Here is a 10,618-nt window from a genome sequence, read left to right as displayed (position 1 = left end):
GCTAATTGGTATTTTCTTATTATATTATCTTTTTTTATTTAGTTTCATGAACACAAATGTTCATAAATAGTTTGACCATTTACTGACATTTTTTTGCCCTTTGAAACAGCCACGGAAAATAGCTTACTTCTGCTTACTTTATTTTGTAGTCTACACAGAAACTATATAGTTTTCAAGTTGGCATTTTAAGGGTGTCAAAATAGTGTTGAATAAATCCAATGCATAAAAGACTGCAGTTTTAGTGTTGTGTACCTTTAGAAAAGACTTCAGGTTTTAAGTGCTTCCAAAACAAACTTGCAACTGTACAATTTAAAATGACAATACACATGTGAATTACACCTTCTGCAGATACTTTGCAGCTAAACAAAAATTCCATTAAGCCGCTAGATTAATTTAGAGAACTGCCAGGTTATTTAAGTATATTTTCTTCTGGTCACGTCTTATCTTGCCTAGGGCACCAGGTGAACCAGTGCTGCCCCTAAAAAAAATAGGTGTATGATGCCTCAGGACACAAATTAAGTCTCACTCTGCATTGTCTTGCAATGAATATTAGATTTTCCCTTTTGAAATGCATTGTATTGAAGAAGTAATACAGTATTGAAAATGCATTTAATATTGACTCAAATGTACTACAGCAAAAATGAAATTTGGCTCACAGTCTTATCTTTCCAAACCAGAGATACAGTCTTTGTATAACAGAGAAGTCATACATGTATAACATGATTTTTATAGTTCATAATTGGCAATATTTGAGTCGGTTATAGTTCCAGAGACCAAATTCAAATAGTCCTGGTCTTATGCTTAAAACACCCCATTTTTTGTTGTGCAGTATTTATGCTTTCACCTGAACTATCTAAAGTGAGTTGGACAACATTTACCCCCTGTACAATGTTGGTGCTAACCAGGTCACTAACTGTGTTTTAGAGCAGGTTTACTTTGCCTGTCAATGACGCCTCCCGGCCATTGATTTGCACTCACGGCCTGCGCAGAAGACACACACTCGCATCGATTAGCTGTCTGTATTCCATTCCTCAGAAATCAATGCTGTTTGTGGCTTTGCCAGTCCACAATGATATAGTTTTTTCGAAAAGTGATTGGGATTAAAGACCGCATTCTAATATTGTTTGAAGTGACTGAGGCTTAACGCGCAGTGGGAGGGTCTATTTTTAATTAAGTGGGCGGAGCCTGTGATACACTCGCTCTTGATAACGTCGACTCATCACTGATAAATAATATGTTGTCGCGCGGCTGTTGTTGTTTATACCAACAGAAGCTCAGTGATTCATGATGGCACATAGTGAGTAAGCGCACTTGCGCCCAAAATCAACAAACAACGCGGCTGTTCTCATTTAGACCCAATTGAAGCTCCACCGCTTGGTGATGGAATGACCTGTTAGACAAAATCTGTTCAACATTTACTCTAACTGTGCCTTCATATGTTTTTCATCTGCTATAAATGGATTTGTTTGCTATGGAACCGTATATATTCCACTGTTAGTTCAAGGTAGCTTCAAGTTTTTGTGGAGAAATCTATATATGTGTTTTAATAAAGTGTTTGGCTTTTCCACGCAGTTACCGCAAGCTCCTTTAGGGGGCAGTGTAGCTTCACCTTGATTTCCCGTTTTGATAGTGAAGCATTGTGGACCTCAGCCCAGATGTGATCAACTGGAAAAAAAGAAGTGCACCTACTCTGAGCTACAAGGACGACACAAACCTGGCAGAGGCCCCCTGCGCTCCCTCCTGCCCTGCCTTATGCCCACCTGCGTGCCCATCTGCAGAAGAGCCCCACCAGTTGTTCTGTTTGTGTGCCAGAGTGAATCAAGCCCATCGGCTCCATTCCCAGGTGTGTATCTGGCTGTTTCCCCTCTTTTCAGCCTCCCTTGAGAACATACCACTAGCTTTTCTAGAGGAAACCATTGATGATCAGACGTCCAAAAGTCCACCTGCTCTATTGTGGATTGTGTGCTGCCCAGTATTTTGGTTACAAGCAAACCTTTTGAAGAATAGTTTTTTTCCTAAATCGGATGTCATCAGAGAAGCAGAGGTTTTTATTTTATTGATTTATTTACAGTTATTTAATCTGGAAGTCTCACCTGATATATCTGCAGTATAAAGTGAGATTTCTGAGAGCTGTTGTTGCATATCTTGTTTTTTCCCCTAAAAACAAAATGCTTTTAATTTCATAGACTTTTAATGTTTTCTAGGCTTTCTATTAAAGTATATTAGGTAGATTTAAAAACCTTTAAGTCTACCTAATATTAAGTTTAATATTTTAGATCTCTTGAGGACCATAGCCGGTCTGGTGAAAGGTGTTTTTTTTTTTCTCAAAAACTAGACTTTTTTTTTTTTTTTTGCAGTTTTTTGCCTCATTCGCTATTTAATTATGAGGCTTAAATACTGCATTTTAGTGACATTTTAAACACTATTTATAGCTGGATTTGCTTGTCAAAAGGTCAGCATAAGCAGACTTTTTGAAGTACTAAAAATATTTTCTAAATATTTAGAATAAAGAAATGAAAAACTTATTTTCAAAATACAAATTTATTGCATCATATATCATAAGAAAAAATAGAAATCTGTATATTTATTAGGCAAATAACAACCTGCCCAGCACATTAGACTTTCCTCAGTCAGAATTAAACCATTGGAATAAAATAAATAAATAAATAACATAATAATAATAATGAGCTTCACGATTTCTATAGCCTTTTTTGTAAGAAAAAGTGCATTTGAAAATTCAAGGATGACAACTATAGCCGAAATAGTTTTCAAATTATTTTTTATATGGGCGGTATTTGGTTCTTCAAATATTTTATTGGTCAGTTTTTGTTTTTAGGAATAAGGTCCAAAATCTAAAATAAATCACTTGTAAAATGTTTTCTCCATTTCAAAATATAACTTGTGAAAAATTGGCCTTGGCCAAAACTGATCACGTCGTTCTGAAGCGAATAGTTATTTTCACTATTTATTATGGCATAGCAGTCAAAATATGACAAATGAACTCATCATGGAAGAAATTCTAGACCTTTGTCAGTGAGTATTGGGTCTTCCGAACCCCCTTAGCTACGGTTCGGCTCTTGATGTTGTGCAGAGCACTTTTTTTTTTCTTATAGTGCATGCTGTTGATTTAATCTGTTACCAATTAATTTGTGCACTTTTTTACTATGTCATTTTTAATCAAAATATTGTTTGCAATAATCTGCTGGAACCATACCAGAATTGAATCAGTTGCAATCATGCTTGCATGTTGATCTGTGTCCAACAATGAATAACCCAGCCTACATTTCTTTTCAATTTATTTATTTAAAATTACATTAAACATCTTTCGGTTAGAATTTTCTATTAAGAAGCTCCTTCAGTGTTTTGTTTTTACTCACAGATATTTGACCTTTACAAACTAAGTAGAGGAAATAAGCCGAAGATGGTTTTCAAGTCAGAGAAAGTGCACAGTAAGAAATTTTATTAAAGATGTCTAATGGACATCCAAACTTAGTCGTCTTGGCAAAAAAAAAAAAAACATTGGAAATATTTGGTCTGCTAGTGAAAATCTAATAGACACTGAATAGGCCAAAACTATTTGACAACTGGTCTAGTTTTGGGCTATTTTTAGATGTCTATTAGATTTTTCACTGACAGTGCAAGTTTAGCTTTGTTTTAGCCAAGCTGTCTACGTGTAGATGTCTATCAGATGTCTCTTAAACACAAAATTGCTTGCTGGGCGGTACCTTAGTCACACATGCGTTTTATGTACTCGTTTCCCACAGATTTGAATGGTAGTTTGAAGAGATTTATCAACTAGAACAAACATTTGCGTAGGTAATATGTTTGAATTTTTCAGAGGAAGTTAATTTTGGCCTGATTTTGTCTAAAGGATGTCACAATTGTTCGTTCTTCGATTTTGCTTAATGGCCTTTAATGTGGGGATTTTCTTTGCTAGCTAATGCAAAAGTGCTGCTTTGAAAACCATCAAAGCAGACCACTCTAACTAGCTTGGCCAGGCAGAGACACCAACTAAAGCACCTTAGACTGTTTTATTTTCATGAGGGGAATAGTGGAAACTTCTAAAATGTGGCAATTATTTCATTTTTGTTTATTTAAAAATCGATGAATGTTCGGCTGTGCATGGCAAATAAAATAAATGAGCAGCCAAGACTGATATCCCCAAGCTAATGACAATTAAATACAACTATCTAAAAAGCTCATCTGGTGAAATAGTACATTAAATGATAATAATTCCTTCGTGTAGGAGCTTTGGAGCACATATGGTCATGCTAAACCGTTTCTATACATGCATTCTTTCCTGAAATACTAATGAGTGGTTAAAAGCATGCTTTTAATAGATTGCTTTTCCTGCTTTATAGTTACAGATGAACATCCCTTGTGGGAAACGTGCCACATTTAGCATCTCTACATATCCACACGTGCTTCCAGAGTGATGATGCATGTCGTGTCTTGTGTGAAAGGTAAACATAAGTTCTGGTAGTCCGGTCATAAAGGGTTGATGATTTAACGAGAGGTGCATCGATCTAACCCTTATTTCATTTAGAATTTTTAATCAATAGTCATGGCTGGAGGGAGATAATAAAAACGAGGCTAATTAATGAGACTGGTAATGGGCAGGATCTCCACAGTGGATCATTCATGTTTGAGGACCCAGCTGTTCTAATGGACGGGCTTGCTAAGCTTTGATACCGAGAAATGGAGGAAGCTGAAAAACAGGACCTTGGCTGCTCCGAGTGATACTTGACCTTGAGTAATGTCATACTTTATGAACTGTGCCGAAGTAAAACTCTGCTTCACCAACTGCGATGCCTCTCAAAATCAGTGTCTGAAAAAAACGAGGAGATTGAGAAAAATTAGCTGTAATTTTTGAAGCTGGAACTTTCAAAAAGTCATAAATGGGTGCTTATTGAATGTGACATTGATTAGCCGAGGGAGCAGTGGAGAAAGATGACGGACTTTCATTAATTATACAATTTTATGACATTCAGAAATGCGCTGATGAAAAAGGTATAATTTATTTGATTGAATGGGTAACATTTTCCTTTTTTATTTGTAATGGGTGGATTATAAATCATCTAAATAAACGTTCCCCTTTTGTTTATTTATTTTCAGGTAGATGAAGCTTTTAATTCCTCTTAACAACCCAGGGCCGGAGTGGGACTCCTTTTCAGCCCTGGAGTTTCAAGCCTCAGACCGGCCCACCGGAGTTTACGACTGACAATATTAAAATAAGGTCATTTCCAATTCAGTTTCTAATTACACTATCACGTCTTTTTTTGTTGTTGAGAAAACAGCTGCTTTAGAACTTCAAATGTTCAACAACCCTACGAGTATTATATGTCTTAACAATAAAAAAAATTACATACTCAAACCAGGATCAAAGCCGGGTCGGCGGGGTCTTAATCTAACGTGCTAACCACTTTACCACAACAGTTGTATAGAGAAAGGTGCCTCATCTGAGTTATATCATCATTAACCTGCAGGCTGGTTAAATATAAAAAGAGCAGAGCTGCGGTAAAATAATGAATAAGAAGACTGTGGTCAAGTAAATTAAAAAATTTATTTAAAAAGTGTGACTGCTGAGAGCAACAGATTCTGGAGCTAGGGGCACCGGCCCTCGCGGCCAAAAAATGGACCGGCCCACCGGGAATTCTCCCGATTAGCCAATCCGGGCCTGCAACAACCAGAGGCACAGTTCTACTTACGCAATTTGATTTGAAGTCTGGCCATGTACTGTAATTAAGACATGGCTCACACAGAACTTAAAATTGTATTATTTATTCTCTCTCATATTGTACTAAAATCATCTGATTTTCTATTTTTCTTTTGAAAGGATGTTTCTTTAGTTACATTTGGTGACGATTTCCCCAATTAGTTACAAATGCACAATGATCAGAGAGGTTTAGAGGCGTCCAGGGGATGTCCTGTACTGAGCCATGGGCTTCCTGGGGAATCATTACCCATTTTTCTACATCAGCAATGGTTCAAGCTTTAAGCCTTTTTTTTTTTGTATTGCATGAAATCTTTCAGTCTGAGCATGAATTGGCAAGGTTTACATTCAACCTTCTTTTTATGCTCCACTAAAGAAAAGCAAATGGAAATTTACTAAATTGAAATATTTTAGGTCAATGGGCTCAAACTCAAGTCCTGGAGGGCCACAGCTCTGCTCACTTTAGCTCTAACCACCTCCAACTCACACCTGCTTAATAGTCTTGAACACCTTGATTAGTTGGATCAGCTGTGTTTGATTAGGATTGGAGGAAAACTGTGCAGAACTGCGGCCCTCCAGGAATTGCGTTTGAGACTTCTGTTTTAGGTGACCTATCATTTTAAAAGAGAAAAGTATTTTGAATAAGCTGCCATTTTTAAAATAGTTTTACAGTCCGTTTTCTGTATTTAAAAGTAACCGTAACATCACAAGAGCGCTGAAACCTTTTTTGGTCAAAGGTTTCCTGCCATTGCAAGAGTGACCTCCCATCTGTTGAGTTGTGTCTGAGGGGAACTTGTCTGTCCTTGCTGGGTAACAAATGACCCTGACACACCAGAGACTCTGGGCTTGCACCTGCTTAACTTTTCTCACCCGTCTGTCTCCCATTGCGCCAGACTGACAAAGCTCAGGGCCCAGTGGGTTCCAGATGATACCTTTCGGACCGAGTGGTGCTAGCAGGCAAGAGCAGCTTACGCTGGCTTTGGCAGCATCTGTCTGCTCTGGGGTTGGTACAGCCCTTGGGGGATGATAGACTTGCTTATAAATAACCCTGAAATAAATTAAAAGAGATAAAGAGGCTCCTGTTGCCGAGGAGATGGAGAGCTCTCAGCTTTGGCCGGAGGGCACGGCAGGGGTGTCGGGACAGGGCGATATGGTCGAGAGGGAGCGGGAGGTATAATTGAAACATTGCACCATGCCAGAGTGGCCTTTGGTGTGATTGATACCGATTTAGAGTACTCCTGTTCGCCCGGGCTCCAGGGGATTTACCTGAGGCAGAGGAGGGAAGGGGGGATGCTTAGGTGGCTCATCCGGGTTTGGCAGAAAATTGGTGCCATCCATCAAGTACCAGATTTAACGAACGCTGAAACCGGGCTGCCCGGCAAAGGATTCTTATTTAAGGCAGTGAACCAGGAAACGTGCGAGGGGCATGGACTGGTGCGGGTCTATCAATCAGCTAGTCAGCTCCTTTATTCAACAAGCGAACGACAGCCCCTGAGGCCAGCGCATGGGGTTCCGGCTTGTTGGCCTTGCAACACTCTCCCTGAAGGGAAGTGGTGGGAAGTGAATGCGAAAGAGAGGTAGAGAGAGTTTTGGGGAGAAGGACAAGAAGAGGAGAGGCATCAGGGCTTGGCCGTGTCTCCTGATGAGCTAGCATGCTTCATCTTTCTTGCGCGTGGACCTGGAACTGTGGCTTGATGGGATTTTCAGCACTGTGGCCTCGATGCCTCACTGCCGAATAGTCGGGGGCCTAAGGCCAGGCGCTCGAGCTCTGCGGTAAGGCACTGATGCCCTCGCTGACTCTCTGACTCCCTTAACACTGCACCACCTTTGCCTGAACTTGCAGAAGAAAATCCAGAGCGCACGATTTAATAGCTCTGCAAGAGTGAGAAATGAAATGCAACTTCACATTTTCTACGGTCATAGAATGGCAAAGCATGACCGTAACCCTGGGTCTAAAACTCAAATTACCTGGGGGTCTGAAACCAGCCTACATCAGGGTCCAGCTGAACAGATACAAGTGTTTTTACAATCATGAGGTTTAAGTATATAAAGTTTTTTTGCTGCAGTTGTTTCGTTGTCAATGCACAGACATACTTTATATGAAACAATATAAAAGTAAATATTTGCAAAAGTGGTGAAACTTTTTGTCACTAAGGAATAAAAGGACATACCCACTCTCAAAAATTAAGTCACTGTTACCTTTTCAAAATATTAAGTCTAAAAGTACATATTAGTGCCTAAGGTGTCTGTAGAAGGACAAAAGAAAATTATCTTTTGAAAATTTTTCCCAGAGACCTTTTTTATTTAATTTTTGAGAGTGCACAATAAAGGTAGTTCCTTTTTTAAGGGGCAAAGTTGTCGTTTTTATAGTACCATTTCTGTGATAATCTCTTTACCCCTAAAGTATAGAGTAATTTTTGTCTAACTGCACAGATACAACTGATTTTACCACAACAGTGACAGTTTTTTTTTCTCAATTTTAGAGTGCATAAAATATAAATTAAGGGTACATGTTACTTCTCTAAGGTACTAAAATGCATACTTTAGAGGTAGATAAGGCACCTTTTAAAGGTAGCTCCAAATAAATGGTAACTTTGTTAGTACAGTTTACCTTAAGTGAAGTTTATTTATAAACTAATTTCGTGAGGATCACGTGCTTATGATTACTTGCAGCTGGCCCAGCATTATTCAATTATAATTCACCAATCAGACGATTCCTAAGCCACTATAACCTCCTTAGACCCCGCCCATTGACTTGTGTCCTCTGTTATGGACTTTGCGTTTTCATGAATTTTTTATTTTTTGAGCTACTCTGTCAAGTCCTGTTGTACTGTTCGGAGGACATCCTGGGCTTTCTAGTGAAATGTCATTTTATTGGCTGGAATGCTAGGAACCACTTCTTATACTGCTTCGAAAATGGCCGACATACAAAAAAGCACAATTCATAGGAAGGAGATAGGAGAAATGTAGCTTTTTAAATGTTTTTTACTATTAATATTACTACATGTATATTTGTTTATTAAAGTGTCAGGAACAATGCATTTAGCTTTTTAAAGCTGTTAACTTGTTTGTGTTTCAAAATATCATCCTTTTTTAAATGTCCACTATAGTGGAAACCAGGACCATCTTAATGTAATTAATGACATTAAGTTCTGCCTCCTACAACATTAATTTTTAGGAGGCAGAACTGAAGCAGAGGATTCTTTATGAAATAGTTGAGGGAGACTCTGATTTAGAGTCTGAGAATGAGAGACAATTAAAGAATGACAATCAATTTTAAATCACTTTTATGTTAAATTTGTTTTGGATTAACATCACTTTTTTGAGTTTGGCTCTCTTTCAGACTAAACTGTTTCAGGAATTTCAATACAAAAGGAAACATTTTTGTTTTGTTTTTGTTACATTAATTTTGGATTAAAGGTGCAGTAGGTGATTGTCTTCAGAAGCATTTTTTTGTTGTGCTGGCTGAAAGTCTCTTCACAGTCTAATAGTAATGATTTAAGTAAATGACCTAAATGTATTTATATGTATTTTTATATTTTGGGAAAGGCATAAAACTAAAAAATGTTCATCCAATAAATAGAGTCGGGCTGACATCTCTCATAATTCCAATAAGTAGCCCAATTTGTCTGTCAGCAAATGCAGATTTAAACAACTGCGCAGTCATTTGTATGCAGCTCCGCCGACTGCTGTGCGTTCATGAGAGGGAGCCCGCGCACGCTCTCGATCGGTAAAAACCTGCTGAATCAAAACTTTTTAAAAACCTAAATCAATATTGGAGTTACCTTTGCACGCTGGAGAAAGGATGACACAATGTCGGAAGGATTTCTCTTAGACAGGTAATGTTCTGTTTTAAAACTGTTTTAGCTTCACGCAAAGCTGATGTAACGTTAGATGTTGTTACAAATGGGTTATATCTTCACAGAAGTGTTGTTCAGCTACTAAAATCTTTCGATGAAAGATTGATAAGACTATTTTCAGTTTCACAAGGGACCTTTTACAGCATCGATAATGTAGATTTTAATTTAGTTTAACAACAAAACATCGTAAATACCGCTATTCCGCCTAGTCTCTCCCTATATTGTTTACCATGCAACTCTAATATTCACTCTGAAATTGCATGTCAGTTTGGCTTGCATACCGCCGGACAAGCACTAGTCGCTTTTAACACATGAGAGAGGATTCTTTTGCTGTGCTTGTGTTTAAGGAGGCGTGGCTCTAGATGGTATAGGGAAGGGACTGTGATTCAGAGATTTATGCTAAGCTGTTAGCATTGTGGAAGATCACCTTCTGCACCTTTAATATCCCTTTACAGCCATTTCCTGTACAGTTTTGTTGTCTAAGTGGCGGTCATTTGAACTAAAATGGTCCTGGTCCACTACAGTGGACATGCTATAAAATAAAAACAAAATGTAAAAACTCTAAATTGTAGAATTCTTTGTTACCCAAAGGATGTAGGAAGTCACAGAAAAAAAAAGAAAAAAGAAAAAAAAATTTATTTGGGTCTCAGGTGGATAAATAGCCTAAGTTCCATATAACAGCCATCTTTGTTTGGAAGAATCCCCCATTCCACCCCTACTACTGCTCCTTTCCTATATCGGTGGCCCAGTGGTTAGCACTGTTGGCTTACAGCAAGAATGTCACTGGTTCTAGTCCTTACCAAGCCAGCTGACATTTCTGTGCGGAGTTTACATGTTCTCGCCGTGCTTATGTGGGTTTTTCCGCAGGTTCCCCAGTTTCCTCCCACCGACAAAAACATGCAACTTAAGTTAATTGACTAATCCAAATCAGCACCATAGACATGCTCCTAGTAAGTAGTTATCTCTTAAGAGCAATCACTATCTGTTCATTAGTTACTACAGCAGGGGAGTTCTTGAGATCTACCTGAGCTCCAACTCCCCTCTT

General features: G+C 38.4%; 1 protein-coding gene across 1 annotated transcript in view; it reads left to right on the top strand.

Annotated features, from left to right (window-relative positions):
* The first annotated feature begins 1,572 nt into the window (after positions 1 to 1,572).
* LOC141379815 (uncharacterized) overlaps positions 1,573 to 10,618 on the top strand; it is a 461,403-nt gene continuing 452,357 nt past the window's right edge. Inside the window, exons 1-2 of the mRNA XM_087300926.1 lie at positions 1,573 to 1,843; positions 5,116 to 5,236. The gene's annotated coding sequence lies outside the window, so the exon portion shown is untranslated. The remainder of the gene's footprint in view (positions 1,844 to 5,115; positions 5,237 to 10,618) is intronic.

This window comes from Danio rerio, chromosome 21 (assembly GCF_052040795.2).
Source record: "Danio rerio strain M-AB ecotype USA chromosome 21, GRCz13ab, whole genome shotgun sequence".
Lineage (NCBI taxonomy): Eukaryota > Metazoa > Chordata > Actinopteri > Cypriniformes > Danionidae > Danio > Danio rerio.
Note: the sequence above shows the minus strand (reverse complement) of the source record. Positions and strands in the feature narration are given on the sequence as shown.